Here is a 24,855-nt window from a genome sequence, read left to right on the forward strand (position 1 = left end):
TATGATGTAATGTCAAGTGTGACTGGTATTTTTGTTGAAACCTTCTGGCAACCCTACCATTTAGAAGTGAAGTCAGAAGCTTGTGTTATGATTGCTGGACCCTATTCAGCAATGTACTTACTTCATGTGTGACTTTAAGCTCATGAGTATGTCTCTTTACTTCAGTAGTCAAAGCCATTTATTAAGTGACTTAACAATTGGAGCCTTAATGACCAGCCAAGATTGAAACTTTAAGTTTATTTTTTTGTTGATCAAAGTTAGAGGTGTATAAGATTAAATCAAATCAGCCAGAGGATCCAGGAAGCTATAGAAGTGTAAAGAAATTCTGTGTGACACCTTGGATGCTAATCAGTGACACATTTGTTTATTCTGTTCATTCACAAAAACTGCTGTTAAGAGGGGAAAAAAGGGTCCTCAGTTTGATGATGTGAAACATGGATGTGGGGATATTAAAAAAGGCATGCATGAATTATTTTACTGAGGAAACAATTAAGTTTTGTTCTATTCTCCTACATGATGCCCCCAAAACAATATCTAGTATGATACACAGATGCTGTCCACAAAACTTTCACAAAGTGTGCTACTGTCAGCTTTTTAACTTACGACCTTGTGAAATGAGTGTACTGACTACAAAAATATGCTTTGTTTAGTCAGTTGAAAATTAATCACAAGTTTACACAGGAGGATTGGGTTAAGGCTGTTAAACTTAGATTAATCAACTCATTGAGTAGTCAATGTAATTTGCATCGACTGTTAGATTAGTCAATAAGGGCACCTGCTGGCTCTTGCTACATTACAAAGACTAAAGCTTCATGAGGAGCACAGCCCAGTGGGGCACTCAAACAGTCCCCCACTGGCCATGTGCGCCCTGCTCTTGAACTGTACAGGAGCTCTCCCGGGACTCTTGTACATTTCAAAAGCAGGGAGCGCGGGGCCAGCCAGGGGACTGTTTGAGTCCCCAGCTTGCCTCAAGCTCCCTGCAGCACTTCTGCTTTTGAAATGTAGCAAGAGCTCTGCTCTGTTCTTGCTACATTTCAAAGGTGGAAGCACCACCAGTTCCCCGCTGTGCCCCTGCCCCGTCTCACCATGGAGATGGTGCTGGGCGGAACCAGCTTTTAAGCCATTTCCCCCCAGCACCAGAGCTTTCTCCACCCCCTTGCTGCCTCTCTCTGATATGCTTAAGCTATGCTTAAAACTGTAAGGAAATATTAACTTGTTGAATCCAAAAGCTTGCTCCTAGATTTTAGGGATGTAATAGTGTAGATGATTAACTGATAAGCAAAAGCTTATTGGTTAATGCTATTGACTCCACACATCCCCTCCAACTTCCCACCAATAAATTGTTTAGTGGGCTGGCCAACAGCATGGTTCAGCCCCGGCTGGCGCCAGGACCCTGGAGCTACCCCTTCTGTGGTTCTGCATGAAGGAGCCTGGGGTAGCTCCCAGACCAAGCACGAGCCGGGACTGAGCTGAGCTGCCTGCCCACCCAGCTCCTAAATTACTTTCTGCGCAGAACTGCAGTGGAAGTAGTTGCTAACCTGGCCTGAGCTGGGACTGAGTACTATCCCTTATTGATTAATCGTGTAGTCGACAAAAATGTTGTTGACTACATGATGAATGAATTACATGCTTCTTAATATCCCTGTTGGATATAGCTGATATATGCTTACTACATTTGTGAAATTAAGTTATTAGAAATTCAGAGCCGGATTCTGAAACTACTGCCTGGATGAATAGTCTGTAATCACGCAAGTAGCCCCAGTGAAATTGATGAGCTACGGAAGTAAGTACTGCTGAATAGGATTTGGCCCATGCATCCCATGGATTAGAAAGAAACTAACAAAATAATTTTAAAAGGCCACCTGAGAATTTATTATGCTTAGTGAAACAATCATCACTATCCTTACAATTACCACTTCTCCTATATTGATGAAATATTTAAATACTACACAGTGAAACAGGAATTAATTCATTTGGTCATTTTAAACCATTATATTTTGAAGAGCTGGAATAGTGGAGGATGGTGGAGAGAGAAGATTTTTTTTAACACCAGTGCTCAATAGTACTTCAAAGGGGAGAATGACTCAAAAAGCTTCCGTAAGCAATCTTAATGATTTTTCTTGTACTAGATGGAATTAAATAGAAGTTTGTTAATAATCATTTGGGAATGACGTTTCAGGAAGAACATTTACATCATCATCTCAAAACCAATAGTAGTAGTAGTAAATGGGCCCAATTTTGAGAACTCTGCAATCCTGTCTACTTCCATGGGATAACAAAGAGTGAAAGATCAATATAATGGAGCAGCTCTACGTGTGTGTACAAACACACTCATCTAGATTTTAGAGAGTAGCATAGTGTAATTGCAGTTATGGTGTTGTTTATAATCCATCAGAAGAAGAAGTGATGCAGATCATTAAGTGGATTCAAAGAGGATGAACCAAAAATGCAATAAATGAAATGCTGCAAGAGTATTGATGACAGATTCTGGGAATATATAAACAGAGGTGGTGGGAAAAGACTCTATTTGCAAATGGTTTATCACCAGCCCAAAAGGTAGTGTTGCCTTTGAAATTATTCTGTACAGTGATTGTAAAGGAGTAGCTACACAATTAAAATTATGTTACTGAATGAAGCAACTACTTCAAAATGCTCCCTTCCTTGAGTCCACTTGAAAAACAACAAACACATAATTCCTTATCTCCTCATACAAGCCTGTTGTTTGGTAGCAATCACTGATGTGGTTATAGCGCCACTTTCCCACAAACAGATCTAACATGAAAAATGCTTGAGGAGAAGGGACATGGCATGGTCAAGTGAGCTTGCTGTAGTAACAGGCCCACTGACATAGGACAGAGCCATGCCGTAAGGGTACCGTATAGCATGCACATTTGCACCTTGACAGATGTCTGCATTTATCTCTGTAGTGTGGTACAGTTGCCCGAGTTGTCTGTTTAGTGCAGTAACTCCCTCTGACATCTGCTGAGTTTGACAGTATTTTTCCTGGAGCAGTTTATAAGATATGGCTTTCATCAGGCCTTGCCTGTCAGTTATGCTACTGTGCTCTGCCTTGACTTTGCCTCCATCAATATGATAGCACTATTTTATATGGTGTTCACTACAGGACTTTTCAGCACTTTAGCATGCCATTGTACTTGTTTACAGCCCGTGGGTTCATTTTGCTTTCCCTTTGAAGAAGTTGCCCTAATAGTGGTTGTTGCTAATTAATTGTGCATTGGTGCAATTGGTAGAAAACACTGGGTGAAATGCTGGTCCTCTTGTAACCAGCTGCAAAATTCTCTCATTAGGACATGCAGGTAAATGAAGATAGACACAGACATGAAGCAAGCTTTAACTTTATTTATTTAGCACCCATCTGCTGTGTAATCTGCTTCTTCTCCCTTGACTCTTGCATACATGGCATTTAAAGTGGGTCAGTTACAAGGCTTTCCCATAGAACTCAGCTTACCCATACAATTCAGTTCATTCTTCTGAATCTTCTCACGTATGCATACTAATTTTTCCTTGCAGGGGATGGAGATTATCAAAGAGGGACCTTGGTCTACAATGACTTGAGGTCTCCCCTTCTCCGATAGCCACAAGTCCAATAGTAAACTCGCAGGTCTCATTTAGATCTGGAAGCTGGACCTTTTTGCCTATATCCACACTAGACCGGATCCATAAGTTGTGACAACTAACTATTCCTACATACTACTGATATTAATTTCTGAGTCCTGCTCTCATTTAACCTAATTCCATGATGCTGTAAAAAAAGGTAAAAAAAAGTCTACTAGGCACTGCCAGTTCAGCCACACAAGGAAAATTTCCTTCCTGGCCCTAAAACAGGCAACCAGTGAAACCGCAGCATTTAAAAACAGTTTCTATGCTACAGCTACGAGGAGGGAGTGTCACACCACTACCAGGAGACTGTAAAAGACCCAGGCAAAGGTTTATATTAACGAGGAAGAAAAGGAGTGAGGTCCCAATCAGCTATCATGTCCTTTTGGCTGGCCAATGGTAATAATAGCAGGATTAGAAGGATTCATAAGGGCCATCTCATCCAATTCCTGCCAGGATGCTGGATTTGTTGTGTCTGAACCATACAAGGCAGATCATAGAGCTGGAAGAGACCTCAAGAGGTCATCAAGTCTCCCCCTATCCCAGGCAAGACCAATCCCAACTAAATCAACCCAGCCAGGGCTTTGTCAAGCCGAGACTTAAAAACCTCTAGGGATGGAGAGTCCACCACCTCCCTGAGTAACCCATTCCAGTACTTCACTACCCTCCTAGTGAAATAGTATTTCCTAATATCCAACCAAGATCTCTCTCACCTGTAACTTGAGACCATTGCTCCTTGTTCTCCCATCCATCACTACTGAGAACAGCCTCTCTCCATCCTCTTTAGAACCTCCCTTCAGGAAGTTGAAGGCTGCTATCAACTCCTCCCTCACTCTTCTCTTCTTCAGACTAAACAAACTCAAATACCACAGTCTCTCCTCAGAGGTCATGCGCTCCAGCCCCCTAATCATTTTGGTTGCCCTCTGCTGGACCCTCTCCAATGCGTGCACATCTTTTCAATAGTGGGGGGGTCCAGAACTGGACACAATATTCCAGATGTGGCCTCACCAGAGCCGAATAAAGGGGAATAATCACTTCTCTGGATCTGCTGGCAATACTCCTCTTAATGCACCCTAATATGCCATTAGCCTTCTTGGCTACAAGGGCACACTGTTGACTCATATCCAGCTTCTCATCCACTGTAATCCCCAGGTACTTTTCTGCAGAACCGCTACTTAGCCATTCAGTTCCCAGCTTGTAACAATGCTTGGGATTCTTCCGTCTCAAGTGCAGGACTCTACAGTTGTGCTTGTTGAACCTCATCAGATTTCTTTTGGCCCAATCCTCTAATCTGTCCAGGTCACTCTGATTGATTTTCATCAAACATTTTCATTTATCACAGGCCAATATATGGAAGATTACACACAAGGCTTTCTTTGTTCATGTCAACTTGGTTCATTAGAAATGAGAATGTTAATTAGAAATGTGAACCACTAGTCGATACACTAGATGACTAGTTGCTTCCCCCCCTTGCTGCCTCTATCTGAAAGAGGCAGCAAGGTGGAGGGGAAAGAGTGGTACTTCAAAATGTCAGTGCCGCATGGAACCTGGGGTCCCAGGCTTCATGCCTGCCACTTTGAAATGCCGCAGAGAGCAAGGGGCCAGCAGGAGACTGTTTGAGTCCCCTGCTGGCTCTGTGCTTCGCACAGTGCTTTCTCCTTAGAAGTGTAGCAACAGCCCTGGTGCTGTTGCTACACTTCAAAAGCAGAGTTGCCCTTATCAACTAATCAAATAGTCGATACAAATTTGATCGGCTATTTGATTAGCTGATTCATCTAAATTTAATGTCCCTAATGCCAACTGGGAGAATGCTCAGAAGAGATACCTAGCCCCTCTCTGGTTGCCATTAAACAGTCATTGGTTACCATACTGTTTTTAACATCCTGCAGTTATTCAGATATGCCAATAATAGGAAATAACTATGGTGTGGCAATTTCCACCTTTCCAGTGATGACCTTTGTCCGTGGGTAGTCCTCTTCACTGGTAAACGGAGATGTAGTGTAGAGGTCCTAGAGTCCAGGATTGGTTAAAAACCTAGTGACCCCAGCTGTGTTTTATGGCCCCCTAGTCCAGCATGTCTGATTCTGAGGGCAGGAACCCAACCCAAGTGTTGTTGACAAACTTTCCAGACAGGCTGACTAGCATCAGTTTACACTACAGATCTATTAAAAGCCTTTATAAAACTACTCTCACTAGCAAGTAAAGGAGAGAAACACTGTGGATATGAGCTAGAGAGGCTGCTGTTAAAGGAGGAGAATTTTTTTAAATTATACTGTTTGTGCCGTTGGAATCAGTGTTAGTATATAAATAGGTTCCTGATAAATTCACAGCCATGAGACATGTCACAGATTATAAAATCTGGTCTCCTTCTATGAAATTTGGTCTTTTGTTTGTCTTTACCCTATACTGGGATAGTCAGTTATTTTTGTCCATGTCCAAAGTTCTTGATCAAGGTCTATACTCCAAAGCTATTTATAATAATAGCTAAATAAAAAGATCATGGGGTCTGTTGATAAATATGACAGACCGGAGTTGACTCATAGTATTGACTATTCCTTCCCTATACTATGTAGATTTCACAGGGGAGCCTACCATTTCTCAGATTGGGTGTCTTTACCCAAAAAGGAATTACAGAGAGATCACAAGCTTATTTTGTAGTAGGAGAGTTGCAGTATTGCCACCTTTATTTCTGCACTGCCTTCAGAGCTGGGTAGCTGGAGAATGGCAGATGCTCACTGCAGACCAGTTTTTCAGGCAGCAGCGCAGATTAAGTGTTATCATACCGTGGCATCCTTACTTCTGTCCTGCTGCTGGTGGCAGCTCTGCCTTGAGAGTTGGGCTCTCAGCCAGCAGCCACTGCTCTCCAACTACCCAGCTCTGAAGATGAAGATACTGCCAGGAGCTGCGCAGAAGAATGGGAAGGCATACCACAACCCTCCCCTACAGTGATCTTGTAACACACACACCCTTTTTGTGGGTCAGGAACCCTACAATCACAACACTGTGAAATTAGCTGAAATCATGACTTACGATTTTTAAAATCCTATGACCCGGAAATTGACCAAACTGGACCATGAATTTGGTAGCACCCTAAATATAAAACACAGCAAATGATTTCAGATGAAAATGCTGTTAATTGGTTACCTAAGGGTATGTCTACACTACGTGCTTATTTCAGAATAAGCTATTTTGGAATAATAACTCCCAAAATAGCTATTTCAAAATAGTGCATGTATACTATAAATGCCCATCAAAATAGCACAGATATATGTTAAAATAGTGTGTCCACACTGATTGGAGCCTGAATCACATTTAATGTCCCCCAGAAGCACTCTGAGCAGGACAACAGGACAGTAGTCGCTTCCTTGAGCTGCTGCCTGAGGCTAACTGAGGCTTGTGTATAAAGGGGCTCCTCTCTATAGCCCTGTCTCAGGCTCTTCACGTTTGCTTACTTCCTTGAGGGGACAGCACACTCTTCTCACTGCATACTCTGGTTGCCCTTGCAGACACCCCAGCACTTCCAATATGGAGCCGGACCTGAGGCAAAGCACTCACCGGCCTGAGACCTCCTGCTACATCTCCTAGTGCATTTATTGCAGGCTGCCCACATGGCACTGCAAGACCAGGACCAGCAGCACACTCTGGGACACCTCCTTACCTTTCTCCACATGCTTCTCATGCAACACAGCCCCTCCCATGTCCCCTGCACATCGTGCCCATGTGCATCATCAGTGACACAGCCTGCCCCTTATGCTACTGGCTGATGAAGCTCTACACGGGACATCTGGACCCCACCAAGAAATGATTCAATACCAGGTTCAGTAAGGCCCACATTGTGGTGGAGGGCACCTTTTGGCCGTTGGAAGAGGAGGTTCCATAATCTCCTTGCCCACCTGGCCGTCACCAAATGGAACATCCCCCAGGTGGTGGTGGCCCGCTGTGTCCTGCACAATCTGTGCAAGAGCAAGGGGGAGACATTCCTGCAAGAGTAGGGGGCAGAGGCCAAGCAGTTGGCCAGAGCTTTTGAGCAGCTGCACACTGCTGTCATCCAGCAGGCCCATTCAGGGGCTATGCACATCTCAAGTTTTAGTCAAGGCCAGCTGTGACACTCTTCCCCTGGGCCTATCCACAGGGGGCCTCAGCATTGCCACTGTGTACTTTACCTCTCCCACCCTCCCTTCCTCCTCCTCCCATCCAGACAAAAAGAACAGACTTTTTGTTTGAAACAATCAACTGGTTTTTTTTTAATTTGGGGTAACTATAACTGGAGAGGACTGGGGAAAGAACCTGTGGGAGAGGGGCTCAGAATGGGGCTGGGACTGTCATCTACCTTGGGTGGTCCCACCACCTTGTGTGCGGGCACCTCGGTGGCTATGGGGTGGGGGAACTAGGAGAAGCTGTAGAGGCAAAGGAGAAGCAGGAGCAGGTGTGAGGGGATGGCTGCTAGACCGCTCAATTGCTGCGAGCAGGCAGTCGACGGAGGTGATGTATGCTGTGTACAATGCACCGGGTCTGTTGGGACAGCTCCTGTCTGGTGATGTGGTGCAGCTCCAAGTCAGCATCCCACCTCTGCTCCTGCTGCTCGAGACACTGCTGCAGTGCATGAAGGCAGGTGATATGTTCCCAATCCAGGTCTTTGTGGGGTTGTCTGCAGTGGTAGCTCTCACAGGGTTGGGAAGATGGGATGGGAGGTAGTTTACACACCGCGCTCACAGTGGATCCAGCTGAGGAGAGGTGTCCCACCATGGAATCGGTAGTAAGGCAGGCCTGTGCAGGAATCCTGTGAGTAGGAGCAAAAGGTTCCTTTGTGGCAGCCACATGCGGCTGTGTGCTCCAGACTGGCACTCTCTGTGCACCTATATGCACAGCTTGCTGTGTGATCCCCAGGCTGAGGAGGCTGAGCAAGAATCCCGCAGCCCCTCATTGCCTGCTGCCTCCCACCACATGTGTCTGGGGAAAGTATTGGAACGCCCCTGATGGGCCTTCCCTGGCTTCATGTGAACCCTGGGAGACATCATTGGAAGTGGGTATCTGCTCCAGGGACAGGATGACCTCCTGTTTGGTGGGCATTGTGTCCTGTCTGGCCTTGTCCTCCTCTTCCAGCTCCTACTTCTCCTCATCCTGATCCTGGTGTACAACCCCCACCTCTGTGAGGCTCACAACTGGCATCTCCAGGCCAGAGTCTACAACGAGGTAGAGGGAAGGGACTGATCCCACTCCTAGGATGCGGTGCAGCCGCCAAAGTAGCAGCACAAATGGGGTGCTGCCCCTGAGCTGGAACACGAGTCCCTGGCCTTTGGTGTAGGCCTACCTGAGCTCTTTGATTTTCATGCACACCTGCTCCTGGGTGCTCATGTGGCCCTTCTGGTCCAGGCTTGCGGCCATCTATGTCTTCATTTCTGCATCTGACACGTAGATCCTGGAGATTAGCCTCCTCGCCCCAGACCTCAATGAAATCTAAGATCTCTGCACCAGACCAGGAAGGGGCCTTCTTCTTCTGCCCCGGGCATGGGCTTAGGAGCTGGCTGGTGGCTTGATGAGAGCGCAAGGTTCGACCATTACTGCAGAATGCAGAAATGGGTCCTGCAGTGTGTTACAGGGCTGTCAGGGTCTTCCTTGTGGCACAAACTGTTTTCCCCATGCCTGCACCTTTAGAGGCTGCAGGGGAAAGGAAACTATAGAGGTCTGAGAGGTGTGCATCAAGTGGCCACCAAGGAAGCTGTGAGAATCCTTGGAGGCCAATTATTTCAAAATAAGCACCAAAGTCCAAAATTCTCTGCTTGTGCCAAAGCACTTAATAAACTAGATAAACCACTAGTAAACTACTGAAGTACTCAAGCAGTGCTGCGTTCTGTACAAGAATTCAAAGTAAAACAATTTAGATAGTCTAGTAGTTCAGGAATTCACTAGCTCTTATGGATTTTCTACAATTAAGCATTTGTGTGCACTGTAACTGTTCAATAATGTCATCAGGCACTGGGAGCCCTATTTTGCAGTAGCTAAGTGTCTTTTCATATTTGACATGGTCCAGTAATGTTGCAGAGCTTTGCTGCTTCACTAGATAGTTGATTGCTATCAGCAGTTTCTAAAGCTTTTTAATACCGCTGAAAAAATAGGTGATAGTGTATAGTGCACAGTGCTAGAATGACAAAACAAAGAATGGATATTTAAATGTTGATGCTATTTAGTTTCCAAAATAATTAGAATTTGTGTGGTTTTATTGCCTTTTACTAGTTTGAAATATGATTCTCTCTTGTTCAGCTTATACAAAGGGTCATTCAGGAAACACCTTTCAGCATCAAATCTATGAAATATTTTAACCACAAAAAGTGAAAACTCATATTGCTTTGAATATTGTCATACATTCATTTGTCATCCCACTTGTTGATTTATGAAATATTATAAAAAAGATTTGAATTAAATATTGCAAATATTTTAAGAGAACGTTCATTTCTGGTATTAAAGTTTGCTCTTGAAATATTTCAATAGTTTTGCAAATACAATTTATTAACACACAGAATGCATCAACGAACTACATATTCTGTTTGGCAAAAGTAATATAAAAAGTTAAATGTAAACAATTATTGGAGATTATCCAGGTAAAATATGATTTCCTCTGGCTGTGCACTGTTTAAAAGTAGAAAATAATATTAATTTTGTTTTTTCTTATTTTTAATTGAATTCTGTGCTAAATAAAGATGAGTGTGAATTTAAATTTGAAATTCAAACGGAAATCCCTTATATTTGTATAAGGGAATAATCAAAAGTTTCAGGATTATTTTTTATATTAGAAGAATCCATTTCACATCTTTGGTTAAAAGATTCTTTTTCCTTAAATTAATCTATGATGTACAATCTCTCTGTACAGTGTATCATCATGTCTAAATGTCAACAAAATAAATTATAGCATATTTGTATGTGGGGAAACTTAATGCATAGTGCTTTGCTTAAATACAAATAAGCTGTAGAAGATTCCAAAACTTATGACTATTGCATTCAACAAATATTTAAGAAGTATTAACAGAAAATATCTAGGAATTATACTGTTGAATGCAACCAACATATTTTAAAAAAAATCAGTTTATTTTACCTTCTTAGATTGAATAAGTGTAACAAATTACTTATCCATCTTTCCAAATGAAATATTTCTGAGCTGAAATTAATTTTTGCATTTTTTTAAAGTATTACTAATATATCTGTATTTCTTCTTTACATTTACTTCGTACAGGTTGTCATAGGTTACTTAACTTACTATAGAAATGCTATTTTGTAAGATTAGAGACGGATGAATTTGTTATTAGATATGCATTATTGTGCATAAACTGTGTGGCTCATCTTTTTTATGAATACTAAAATGTAAAAGGAGAATAGATATTTTGGTAATGAGTGTGTCCTTTCATATTTTTTATAAAAATAATATCTATTTTTTAAAATTACATGTTTAGTGGCTTATCCTACCCATTTTTAGTCTTGAATATAAAAAAACAAATTCTGTATAAGAAAGTCACTAAAAGCAATCGATTGAAGCTTTCAGTTTTCTTCTTACATAATTTATTGAGAATGGAAAATATACCCTTTCTTTCTTAGGTGCTGCTTTTAATGCATCTTCTCACTCTTGATGGAATATATAAGTTGTGCTGCAACTTTTTATAAGGAAATATGGAGGGAAAGTGTTTTGAATTATAAATGTTGTTTTTTAAAAAGAGATGCCAATAATTGAGTTCTTAAAAAATATAATGGAATTGCAGTGTCATCCTTGGTATACAGGAAGTTATAAGAAAAAAAAAGTGAATATGGAGTCTACAGGTTGCTGTGCTGTGTCAGAATGGCTGCTCCATAGTTAAAAATCAAGATTATTGATTTGATCCTCTTTCCACTTTCAGTGTAAATTAGGAAAAATTCCATCAACATGTGTGGAGCTCTAACACATGTAAACCGCTGTAAATAAAGACAGAATTAGACCCAAAATTTGAAACTGTAGTTTTAACTCTATTAAATACTGAAGAGAAGACATTTCTAGAAACTGACTTGTCATTTTGCTTATGGGACAGAAGGGAAGGACAAGTCATATATTTATATATTTAAAAGAACCAACCATCATAATTGTTTACATTCCTAAAGCTCTGATCCTGAAAACATTCCTGTCTACAGTATCAGAGGGGTAGCCGTGTTAGTCTGAATCTGCAAAAGCGATGCGAAGTCCTGTGGCACCTTATAAACTCTAACAGATTTATTGAAACATTAGCTTTTGTGGGCAAAGGAAGTGAAGTGTGTCTTTGCCCACGAAAGCTAATGTTCCAATAAATCTGTTAGTCTACAAGGTGCCACAGGACTCCTTGTCGCTATTCCTGTACAGTTAATTTTAAGCATGAGAGAGCCCCTTTGAAATCATTGGCAATAGTCATGCTGAAAGTTAATCATGCGTGCATGTGGTTTGCAAGATGGCATCTAAGTAGCAGTAAAATAATGCTATACTGCAAGCCTTTCTCCTTTCTCTCCAACCCTGCTAATGACCTTTCGTTGTTGTGTCATGTTGAATTTAGATTACCTATTTTTAGGGAGTAGCCTTGTCTTTGCAATGCATCTAGTTCTTCCCTGGGCAATTAATAAACTATTAATAATAATGTAGGGAATTCTCACTATGTATTCCTGCAAATGTCTCTCTCTGCATGATGGGAAAGGATGGTCAAAGTGGCCAACTCCTGGGGGCTGGAAAACAAAAAAAGTTTGGTCCCAAATATGTGAGAGCTTAGCCCTTCCTTGTCCTCAAGTGGACATGGATGTTTGCCTTGGGAAGTGGGAGGGGCTTCTCTAGCTCCCATTGATAAGCCAGGGGATCTGGGGAAAGTCAAAAGGCTCTGATGGGGTTCCCCTTCTTAATGTAAAGGTCTTGTAGGTGTTCATAGGATGTTTTTGCTATTGTTGCTGTCCTTCATTCCTCTGTAGTTGAAGCATTGCTTATCTGGGTGTCCAAGATGCTGTGGGTCTTACCAATTGCTGCTTTTTGAATAAGATAAAACATTTTTTTGCATGAGACACATTTGCACCTGTCCAGAGGAAAGGTGTTCTTGTCACTGTTATTAAAGCAAAGATTCTCTCTCAGAGCAGGAATGGGAGTCTGAATGGTAGGAGGAATATAAGAATGTTTCATTCATTACAACTTACAGCAAGTATTCAGGGCAGATAAAGGCTAGAAGGGCCAACTCCCAGAGGTAAATGAGACCTGGGATATGGCTGGGGACATTTTTTGCATGTAAAGGGAAGGAAAGACAAGCCTTCATGGACTGATGTAACCATTGATACCATCTCCCCCATCACAAGAGTATAACAAGAAGATTCAGAGGTGGTCTGAGTCCTTGGATTAAGCTTACGAGGTTCAGCTCTGAAATACTGGCTTGATGTATGAAGCCATAAAAACCTGCGCAGGACCCAGTTAAATGTTCACTATGTGAGTGAGGTGGAGGGATGGCACAATTTTGCAGCTTAAAAACCTTCCCCTCATCTGTATCTTATTCACCAGTGTGTACCCTGAATAGAAATGGGAAAAGAGGTTACATTCAGTTTCAACTCTGTGTGCTATGAAGTGGCTGAATACAGAATAAGAATCCAGGACAAGTTACATGAAAGTAGTAAGATATAGTTATGTGAACTATTAGGTGATTGAACTGATTAGCCTGCTAACATGAAAGATAACATAATGCACAGTATGCTTAAAGATTTTTGGTGTCAAAGTTATATCACTGTGAGAAAAGTGAAGAAATTGTGCCCCTATTGAAAGGAATGAAAAAGAATTATCATACTGAGTAATTATTAGAACAGCATGCATACAAGTGCATAGAACAATGAATTGTGGAAAAAACTAAGTAGCAGTGTGATGGAATTCTGTGGGAAATGCAGCAAGTGTGTGCTTGTGGTAAACTACTTTATTTTCCCTACAATAAAAACAAAGATGGGGGGAGGAAACATATTCTGAAGGCATCTCTTAGTAAGGCTCCTTAACTCTTAAACCTGTTAAATACTGAATAAATTTTGAAGACTGCTGTATCATTGTTTGCTGTTGATGCTCTTGCACTCCTATGAGTTAATCAAAAGTAGCAGAGGGGAACAAAATGCTAAGAAGTTCCATTGGTTAATTCTTTCTTTCGGGGGGGGGGGGGGAGAGAGAGAGAGAGAGAGAGAGGTTTTGCTGCCAGGCAACAGAATGACATCATGTTCCCTGGGTGTGAAAGCAAAAGTGGCCGTGGGGAGGGAGGGATTGGCAAGCGCAGCGAGCATGGGGTGCAGCCCACTAGTATTCTTTAAAGAAATTCCTTCTGCATAAATACATATCAGCCAGATGTTCCCATCTAGGTCACAGGACCTTTGTTTCCCCTCCTTGCAAAAGACCCTTCCCGGGTGTTCCAGAGGATTGGGCTTCCTTGACAGGGAGGAGCAGAGTTAGAGGTGGGATCATGGGAGTGACTTTTCATAGTGGCATTGCCCCAACCTGGTGTCATAAGAATTCTCAGACTGCACTGAGCCAGGTACTAATTTATATAATTTTTTTCATTAAGAGTGAAATGTACAAATCTCCAAAGCTTTAAAGAGAACGGTTGGGATCATAAATGAATGAACACATTGCCAATGTGTCTCCTGTAGGATTCTTGCTGTGGGGGGGTTAATGCAGCAGGCAGAGGGCATGTGATCTTAGCTCAGATGGCCCTGGCCTTCAGTAGTTTCACTGAGACCATTTCATTGAGGGGGTACAAAGGGCAAACGAACTGATGATTATGGACTGGATGGCATTTAGAATGAAGGAGGCAGATGTTTCATCTTTCCCAGATAGGAGCAAATTCAGTTTTTGTGTGGTCTCTTTTTGGTGTCTGCAATTATTTGCAGACCCAATTCAGGTCACTTGGTAGTTTGAACATCTGACTGCATGAGGTGCTTTGATGACCAAAAGACAAGTAATTATAGGCAAGAGAAAAGCTGCCCAGTTTTTTTATATTCTTGCCCTTAATGTCATTAAATCAGCAAAAGGAAATTGAATAGCTGGCTTTTCTTCTGTTCTGTAATGATAGTTAGAGTTGGGTAGGGTTTAATTATATTTGTCATCATAATCCACACTTCACTAGGTGCTGTTTTTTTTTTTTTTTTTACAAATCCCATGACCCAGATATACTGAATGGTTCTTTTTTAAGCAATGTTTTAATCATCTTTTTTAATCCTAGTGTTGTATCTCTCTTTTTCCCCCCAAGGACATTCAATATTGGTCAGTCCAATGCCAGTGGGTGTGCATTGGATTGTGTTAACTCTTGCTGATTAAACATTTGGGAAAACATATGTTTGAAGTTCCGAGACTCTGTCATACCTCTTATTAGCTTTATACTCGGAAATTCTGCTTCATGATCTTGAATGTCAGATTGCAGTTCTCCCCAACAAGCAATGTAGATATGAACCCTGCATTTTTAATATTTCAGGATTGTTTAGAAGAGAACTGTAAGATTAGCAGAGACCAACATGTTTCACATATGCTCTATTACTGATGTGAGGATTCTAACTGTTCTGTTTCCTGCCCGGATCAATTTTTGCTCCTTCGAGACTCAGCAAAAATTGATTTCCAGTATAACAGTGGCTGTTTAGTAATCTTAAAAATGGAAAATATTTCCATGGTGTCAAGGGGCGCGGCTCCCTCCGACAGTGGTCTCCCTGTTATAGTCCCCTGCGAGTCTGCCTGTCAGGGCCCCCCAGCCCAATGGCTGGCCTCTGCATAACTGCCGCCCCACTGTCTCTGTCAATCTGGCCCTGTGGCTCAGTCTTTATAAGGGTCCCCTCCCGGGGTAAATCTGGCCTTGCAGCCTAGTCCATTTAAAGCTCCCCTCTGGGGGTAAATAAGGTCCTGCAGCACAGTCTTTGTACAGCTCTCCTCTCAGGGTAAATACAGCCCTGCAGCCTAGTTCTTAGGCTTTTGGGCCTGCCTCTGTTCCAGAGCACTGCAGAGGGGGAGGATAGGGGAACCCAGGCCTTCCCGCTCCACCGGGTCCCAGCCCAGGGCCCTATTGGCAGTGGTGCGGTCCACTGCTTACTCCGCAAGGGGGTTTCTCACCTCAACCTGCCAAGCACCCGGGGAGTGCAATTCCCCACCCTGGGCTGCTTCCTACCTCCTTGCATCTCTCCGCCCCTGTATCTCTCCCTGGACTCCGGGACCGGGACTGTCGTTGTGGCTGCAGTTGTTGCTGGGGTTGTAGAAGCTGCGGCGCCGGTTCAGGCTGCGTGGGCTCCTCTGACCGTGGAGCTGGCTTTGCAGGTCCTTCCCCTTCGGTGGTCAGCCCAGAGTGAGCGGTCTCAGGGCCTTTTATAGTGCTGCTCAACAGGGAGCATGCCCAGCAAGGGAGGGGGAGGGGCGCTCTCAGCCAGCTGGGCCCCGCCCACAGGCTGACCTACAGTGCGGGGCCGGAGTACCCCATCACACACGGATTTAAAAACTTAAATGGTTTTAAAATCCATTTTTATTCAGTTAGTAATTGAGAATTTAGCACTTTACATGATCTGGTAGGAGCATTTATTGAACTGAACTTGAAGAATTACTCTGAAAAATTTGTAATTTCTGCCAGAAAATGGATAGCATACCATTGACAAAATACCAGCATTCAACCCAAAGAGAAAGGGCCCCATACTGCCTGGAGCCCACCCGGCCGCTTGCTCGCTGCCTTGGCTGGGAGCTGCCCAGCTGCAGCCAACCACAAAGACAAACTTTGCCAGCCCCCATACTCCTTGCCCCTTCGGCAGGTACCAGGGGAGGTGCTGGGCTCCAGCCCCCACACTCATAGAGGGGAGGAGACAGAGATGACTAACAGCCTGTCATGCATTTGCTCACAACAGACCTCTGCCCACACCCAGAGCCTGGCCTGCAGAGGTGATGCCCTGGCCAGGCAGAAGAGATTTCCAGTCTGGGATCAGACCAGGGGGGTGCCCTGGTCAGAGTGAGGGGAAGAGAAACCCTGTTCCATTGAGAGAATTCCCCTCTCCTTTCCATATCCATTCCCGTAACATGATGAGGGAGTCTCCCATGTAAGGGAGAGGAACAGGGGAGAGGGACCCCTGGGTCTCACACATGGGGTAAACTTACACCAGCTTACTGAAACACGGAGTTGATGCAGTTTTCTTCAGCTGTATTGAAAATGGTCTCAAGTCACAGAAAATCATGCAGTAACCTCAAAAATGAAAACATTTACCTTCCATATGAATCTTTTACTCTGTTACATGCCGCAGGTACTGTCCAGATGTTTTAATAAACGCTGGGTCTGTCAAATAAACGCTGTTTACAAGCCAGGGGTCTCAGACAGTTTGTACTAATAGTTGTACTTCCAACTTCTATTGGAAGTTTTCCAGTAGTGTATAATGACATCATAGTGAATGGTAAAAGCATGGCAGATGACATCAAAATAGGCCCTAGTTTACATTTTTCTTAAATCTAGAGGTGTTGTGGAATATATCCAGCGAGCGACTTGTGCTGCCCGGGCTGAACTCTGTAACCTCTCAGCTGGGTTTCACTTAAACTAGAGCATCCACTGGCTGGGTGCCACTGTCAGTGTGCTGCCTTGGGCCCTGCAAACTCTTTGACCAGGCCTGCTCTCGATATTCTCACTAGCAGTGCCCCACCAGCCTGAAACTGCTGAGAGAGAGAGAATTGGTTGGGGAAGAGACAGCAGATGAGGGAAAGTGTCGTGAAATGCTAAACTGAATTACACTGTTCAGCTTGTAGGTAGCACAGTGGGTAACATACCTTAATGAAGCTGGTAATTGCTAGAGGGAGACGTGTATTAAATATATCTTAACAGGAACACAGCTCATATATCTCTTGGATAGAAGCTGTGTAACCAGGTCTCATGTAGCACATGTCATAATGTCAGAAGTGAAGCTAGCCTAACTGGTGCAAGAGGAGAGCAGAAACAGGAAGCATCAACAGACGTTGCAAGCAGAAAAACAACAAAGTTGAAGCCATATTTTAAATGCCTTAGCGAAAATCAACTTTTGCAGACCTTCAGAATAGACAGACTGGAAACAACAGTTTTCAAGATTTTATATTGCTATTGAATTCCACTAGGAATCTAGAAACATTCAGGAATGTTCTTTAATTTATGGTCTAGGGATGCAGGCAGACTTATCTTTAAATTCTTTCCTTCGCAGAAGACAGTCAGAAAGACAACTATGACAGAGTTCTGGCTATGCTTGGGACATCATTTATATCTGCAGAATTGGACAATTCAACAACCAAGGGAATCTATGTCATCTTCTATTGGAAAGTTACATGAATTAACAGAAAACTCTGATTTGATGAAACTGTAAAAGGTAAAAACACTAGAAACAGATTAGTTATTGGCCTTGCAGGTAATAGCCTTTCATAGCAGCTACAATTAAAAACAGACTTAGCCTTACATACAACTATTCAAACAGCAAGACAGTCTGAACTGTCTTTGTCCTTGTGTCATCTATCAGCTGTACCCTCAGCAACCCTTAGAACCACTTCAGTATCAGCTTTTCCCTCAACAGCCCTGGCACACTCCCTCAGCCACCACTGCTACTCCGACTTTCCACCAATGACACAAGCAGTCATTTTTAATCTTATATTGAGACCTGCGAAACACCCATAACTCTTCTGGACAATATCTTCCATCATATTTGTGAGTCATCTAGCACTCTTTGTTTGCACTTGCAGTTTGATCACCTTCAACCTCTGGATGCTGGACATCATCTGTCAGGGACATCTAATTGAATTTCTTTCCTTCCCCCTGGGCCTTTTCCACTTCCACCTTCTCCACAGTGAAGCAACTGCTCTACTCCACAAGGGTGCAATAGAACCTGTGCCATACTTTTACCATCATCATCGCTTCTATTACTCCTGTTTTCTCATTCCAAGGATAAGAAGTGGCCCCATCCTGGACCTCCATGCCTTAAACAAATGTATACTTTTCCTCCTCTATGGAGCCCCATCCTAACTATCTGCAATATCCAACTAATAGCAGACAATAGTCCACTTAATGTGCTACTCTGCCAAATGATGTTGCTTTGTGACCTGGATCAGCCAAAATAACATTCCTACCAACTCTCTTCATTCCTACACTCCTAAGCTACTTCATCCATCTCCACCATTTGTGCCTTGATGTATTCTTCATTTAGCTGCTTTCAGTGCTTTCCTTCCTCCCAGGGTCATTCTCTCTGTCTTCATTCATTCAGCTACCTCCAGATTTCTCTGGGGACTCCTCAGTGGTTTTTGTCCTATGAAACATCCCGTCATGCCTTGGATCTTCAACCTGGTCCATTCAGCCCCTACCAACCTCCCATTTGAGCCTCTTGCCATCTTTTCCCTTTCTATAAAGGTTGTCTTTTTTGGTGGCCTTCACCTCAGCATGTCATGTCAGTGAGCTAGCGGCCATGATGCCAGACCCTCTTTACCATCTTCCATACAGACAAAGCCTTGCAATGTTTCCACCCCAAATTCCTTTTGAAGGTGGCTTCCTCTTTTCACCTCAACCACCGTAAAACTTCTCAGTCTTCTGCCCTAAACTTATGCACTGGCCTTTTCCCTCCATCAAATTCAAGCCTTTTGCATATCTTCGCAACTCTTCGTTGCTATGGTTAAATGTTGTCTTATCCTTGCAGTGCTTCTCCAAGTGGATCTCCTGCTGCACTGAAACGTTCTGCAACCTCTCGGTCATCACACTTCCACTCAGGGTCACAACCCACTTGGCACGGGATCAGGCTGCCAAGTTTGCATTCCTGGTAGACATACCTTGGCAGGTCATGTAACCTTGTTTTCTGTACACACCTTCTCCATGCATTATGCTATTGCTCATTCCATGTCAATGGATGCCACTGTTGATCATGTTATCATATCCAATTGGGCCTCCTGAGAGCCTTTGCCCCCGCCTCCTTTCAGAGTACTACTCGCCATTCTCCTGTGTTTGTAATCAACATAGGGACCAGCGCTCCAAGAAAAGGAGGAGGTTACTTAGTGTAACTAGAGGTCTTCAAAATATGTGGTCCCTATCTGGATTCCAATCCCACTCTCCAGCCCCTCTGCTCCATGCACCCCTGCTGAGTGGTAGAAGGGAATTGGACTTAAACTGCAGCAAGGGAGGTTTAGGTTGGATGTTAGGAAAAACTTCCTAAGTGTCAGGGTGGTTAAACACTGGAATAAGTTGCCTAGGGAGGTTGTGGAATCTCCATCTCTGGAGATATTTAAGAGCAGGTTAGATAAACATCTATCAGGGATGTTCTAGATAGCACTGGGTCCTGCCATGAAGATGGGGGGGGGAGGGGGGGCGGGAGGACTTGATGACCTCTTGAGGTCCCTTCCAGTTCTAGTGTTCTATGAAACACCTTCTATTTTAGGAGAGATTAAAAAGATTGAGACTGTTCAGGTTAGGTAACATGATTGGAGAGTGGGGGTATATGAGAGGTCTATAAACTCTTGAATGGTATGGAGAAAGTGAATAGGGAAGTGTTATATACTCTTCTCAAAACACAAGAACTAGAGGTCACCCAATTAAATTAGTAGACAGCAGATTTAAAAGAAACAAAAGGAAGTACTTTTTCACACAGTGCACAGTCAGCCAGTGGAGCCAGGGGAAATTGTGAAAGCCAAAAGTATAAATTCATTCAAAAATAATTAGATAAATTCACAGAGGATATACCTATCAATGGTTATTAGCTAAGATGCTCATGGATGAAATCCATGCTCTGGGTGTCCCTGAGCTTCCAATTGCCAGAAGGTGGGACTGGATAACGAGGGCTGGGTTGCTATACAGTTGCTCTGTTCTGTTCATTCCCTCTGAAGCATCTAGCATTGATCACTGTCAGAAGACAAGATACTGGGTTGATGTACCATTGGTCTGACCCAGGATGGCCATTCTTATGAACTGCAGATCAGCATTCATAGCGACTACTGGATATAGTCCAGAAAAACTCTTGATGGGAAGACAACTGAAAATTACTGTTTCAGCTTTGGAAAATAACCAATTTTCAAAGTGACTAGGAATGAAGAGTGTAGCCAAATTGGATACAAAACCCAAACAAACAACCCACCCAACCCCTTATGAACACTTTTGCAATAGACATCAGTCAGAGAAATTCAGTCTGGAAACTGATGACTGTGTTTTCTGTCAAATTGGGTGGAGAAAATGTATGGACAGGTCCAGTTGTCATAATAAAATCATCACTTAAATCGTAATTTATTAACATTGACAGGGGAGTGTTCCGTAAAAACTATGAGCATCTACTGTTTGTTCCTCAGAGAGAACAACTTCACAGATAGTATTTACAGAACAAGAAGAAGACTCAAAGATTAACTGTCCACAGCCAGTTATGGCAAATAATGGGCAGTCAGATGACCAAGTTGTCACATGCTGGGATTGTGTTTTTAAAAAACAGTATGATTCAGAGCCAGCTACCAGACATACTGAACGTTAAAAATAAAATGGTTAGGTGTACACTTTGTAAATGATAGGAATGTAAAACTTAAAGGGAAAGATGAAATTACATAAGAACATAAGAACGGCCGTACTGGGTCAGACCAAAGGTCCTTCTAGCCCAGTATCCTGTCTACCGATAGTGGCCAGCACCAGGTGCCCCAGAGAGGGTGGACCAAAGACAATGATTAAGCGATTTGTCTCCTGCCATCTCTCTCCAGCCTCTGACAAATAGAGGCCAAGGACACCATTTTATCCCCTGGCTTAATAGCCTTTTATAGACCTAACCTCCATGAAATTATCTAGCTTCTCTTTAAACTCTATTATAGTCCTAGCCTTCACAGCCTCCTCTGGCAAGGAGTTCCACAGGTTGACTACACGCTGTGTGAAGAAGAACTTTCTTTTATTAGTTTTAAACCTGCTACCCATTAATTTCATTTGGTGTCCTCTAGTTCTTCTATTTAGGGAACTAATAAATAACTTTTCTCTCTCGGTCCTCTCCACACCACTCATGATTTTATAGACCTCTATCATATCCCCCCTCAGTCTCCTCTTTTCTAAACTAAAAAGTCCCAGTCGCTTTAACCTCTCCTCATATGGGACCCGTTCCAAACCCCTAATCATTTTAGTTGCCCTTTTCTGAACCCTTTCCAAGGCCAAAATATCTTTTTTGAGGTGAGGAGACCACATCTGTACAAAGTATTCAAGATGTGAGCTTACCATAGTTTTATACAGGGGCAGTAAGATATTCTGGGTCTTATTTTCTATCCCTTTCCTAATAATTCCTAGCATCCTATTTGCCTTTTTGACCGCCGCTGCATAGAAATTTTCAGAGAACTGTTCACGATAACTCCAAGATCCCTTTCCTGATTTGTCGTAACCAAATTAGCCCCCATCATACTGTACGTATAGTTGGGGTTATTTTTCTCAATGTGCATTACTTTACACTTATCCACATTAAATTTCATTTGCCATTTTGCTGCCCAATCACTGAGTTTGGTGAGATCTTCTTGGAGTCCCTCACCGTCTGCTTCTGTCTTGACTATCCTAAACAGTTTGGTATCATCTGCAAACTTTACTACCTCACTGCTTACCCCTTTCTCCAGATCATTTATGAATAAGTTGAAAAGGATTGGTCCCAGGACTGACCCTTGGGGGACACCACTAGTTACCCCTCTCCAATCTGAAAATTTACCATTTATTCCTACCCTTTGTTTCCTGTCTTTTAACCAGTTCTCAGTCCAAGAAAGGACCTTCCCTCTTATCCCTCTTATCCCATGGCCGTGTAATTTACACAAGAGCCTTTGGTGAGGGACTTTGTCAAAGGCTTTCTGAAAATCCAAGTATTCTATATCTACTGGATCCCCCTTATCCGCATGCTTGTTAACCCCTTCAAAGAACTCTAAGGCTGTGTCCAGACTCGGGTTTTTTCGGGAAAAGTAGCCTTTTCCCAAAAAAACTTCCCTTGCGTCCAGACTCAAGCCGCGTTCTTTCGAAATAATTTCGAAAGAACGCGGCTTTTCTTTCGATGGCGGTAAACCTCGTTTCATGAGGAAGAACGCCTTCTTTCGAAAGTTCCTCTTTCGAAAGAAGGCGTTCTTCAATGTAAATAGGGCTTCCTCGAAAGAGAGCATCCAGACTCACTGGGTGCTCTCTTTCAAAAAAGCGGATTGCTCTTTTGAAAGATCCGCCTGCAGTCTAGACACGATCTTTCGAAAGAGGCTCTTTCGAAAGATGCTTTCGAAAGAGCCTCTTTCAAAAGAAGCCTGCAGTCTAGACATAGCCTAATAGATTAGTAAGACAGGATTTCTCTTTACAGAAACCATGTTGACTTTTGTCCAACAAATTATGTTCTTCTACATGCTTCACAATGTTATTCTTTACTATTGTTTAGACTAATTTGCCCGGTACTGAAGTTAGACTTACCGGTCTGTAATTGCCAGGATCGCCTCTAGAGCCCTTTTTAAATATTGGTGTCATGTTGGCTACCTTCCAGTCATTAGGTACAGAAGCTGATTTAAAGGATAGGTTACAAACTACAGATAATAGCTCAGCAATTTCCCATTTGAGTTCTTTTAGAACCCTTGGATGAATGCCATCCGGTCCTGGAGATTTGTTAACATCAAGTTTTTCTATTTGTTCCAAAACCTCCTCTAATGACACTTCAATCCGGGACAGTTCCTCAGATTCACCACCCACAAAGGACGGTGCAGATTTGGGAATCTCCCCAACGTCCTCAGCCGTGAAGACTGAAGCAAAGAAATCATTTAGTTTCTCTGCAATGGCTTTATCGTCCTTGATTGCTCCTTTTATAGCTTGATCATCTAGGGGACCCACAGGTTTTTTTAGCAGGCTTCCTGCTTCTAATGTACTTAAAAAACATTTTGTTATTTCTTTTTGAGTTTTTGGCTAGCTGTTCCTCAAAATCTTTTTTTGCTTTTCTTATTACATTTTTACATTTGATTTGACAGTGTTTATGTTCCTTTCTATTTATCTCACTAGGATTGGGCTTCCACTTCTTAAAAGATACCTTTTTGTCCCTCTCTGCTTCTTTTACATGGCGGTTAAGCCACGGTGACACTGTTTTAGGTCTCTTGCTATGTTTTTTAATTTGGGGCCTACATTTAAGTTGGGCCTCTATTATGGTGTCTTTAAAAAGTTTCCATGCAGCTTTCAGGGATTTGGCTCTAGTCACTGTGTCTTTTAATTTCTGTTTAACTAACCTCCTCATTTTTGTGTAATTCCCCTTTTTGAAATTAAATGCCAGGGTGCTGGACTGCTGAGGTGTTCTTCCCACCACAGGAATGTTGAATGTTATTATATTATGGTCACTATTCCCAAGCGGTCCTGTTATGGTTATTTCCTGAACCTGATCCTGCACTCCACTCAGGACTAAATCGAGAATTGCCTCTCCCCTTGTGGGTTCCTGCACCAGCTGCTCCAAGAAGCAGTCATTTGAGAAATTTTATCTCTGCTTCTCTTCCTGAGGCGACATGTATCCAGTCAATATGGGGGTAATTAAAATCCCCCATTATTATAGAGTTCTTTATTTTGGTAGCCTCTCTAATCTCCCTCAGCATTTCAATGTCAGTATCGCTAAAATTGAAAACTTTTTATATAGTTGAGCCACTATGTGGTGCTGCTTGTAACATATTTTACCTGAGCTGGTAACAGATAGAGCCCACATTGTCGTAATGATCTTAAAGGGAACATATTTGGTGTATCTGTCTAAGATGGAAATTCTATAGCCAGTCCATATAAGAGTTGGAGAATATGGATTGTTGTTGCATAGTCATGTTGTTTGTCTGATATTGGGATCAAGGTGGGTGAGGTAAAATATTTTATTGGACTGAGTTTTGTTTGTGAAAGAGACAAACTTTCAAGCTTCATGCAATTCTTCATGTCTGGGAAATGTACTCAGTGTGTCATTGCTAATTACAGGGTAGAACAGATTATTTTTGCATAAAGTAGTTAGCACATATTTCAAGAGACCACTGAAGGTTCCTTTAGGAGGATGGGGCACAAGCGAGTAGGCTGCAGGGGTGGGTGCCTTGATCTTGCCCAAAACAGTGGCTTACCAGAGACCCTATTTAGAATCTTGCAGATCAATTTTTATAAACCTGTCCTCTGAATCAACTCCTAGTTACATCCACAAACTCTCATACATGTATGTAAGCAGGGGCTGAACTGCTGCTTGCTGTCAGCCAGCTGAAAGGAGGGGTGGGTGTGCCCACTACAGTTGTTTAGCTCTACAAGGTAATTAACTGTTAACTGTTGACATGTAAAT

At 42.7% G+C, this 24,855-nt stretch overlaps 1 protein-coding gene across 26 annotated transcripts in view; it reads left to right on the forward strand.

The window, feature by feature from the left end:
* NRCAM (neuronal cell adhesion molecule) overlaps positions 1 to 24,855 on the forward strand; it is a 283,739-nt gene that overhangs the window by 125,091 nt on the left and 133,793 nt on the right. For 3 of the 26 annotated variants that reach the window (XM_075929879.1, XM_075929884.1, XM_075929888.1), the window contains exon 3: positions 17,788 to 17,949. The exons of the other annotated variants lie outside the window; for them this stretch is intronic. The gene's annotated coding sequence lies outside the window, so the exon portion shown is untranslated. The remainder of the gene's footprint in view (positions 1 to 17,787; positions 17,950 to 24,855) is intronic. 26 annotated transcript variants of the gene reach the window in all.

The sequence above is a fragment of the Pelodiscus sinensis genome, chromosome 1 (assembly GCF_049634645.1).
Source record: "Pelodiscus sinensis isolate JC-2024 chromosome 1, ASM4963464v1, whole genome shotgun sequence".
Taxonomy (NCBI): Eukaryota; Metazoa; Chordata; order Testudines; family Trionychidae; genus Pelodiscus; species Pelodiscus sinensis.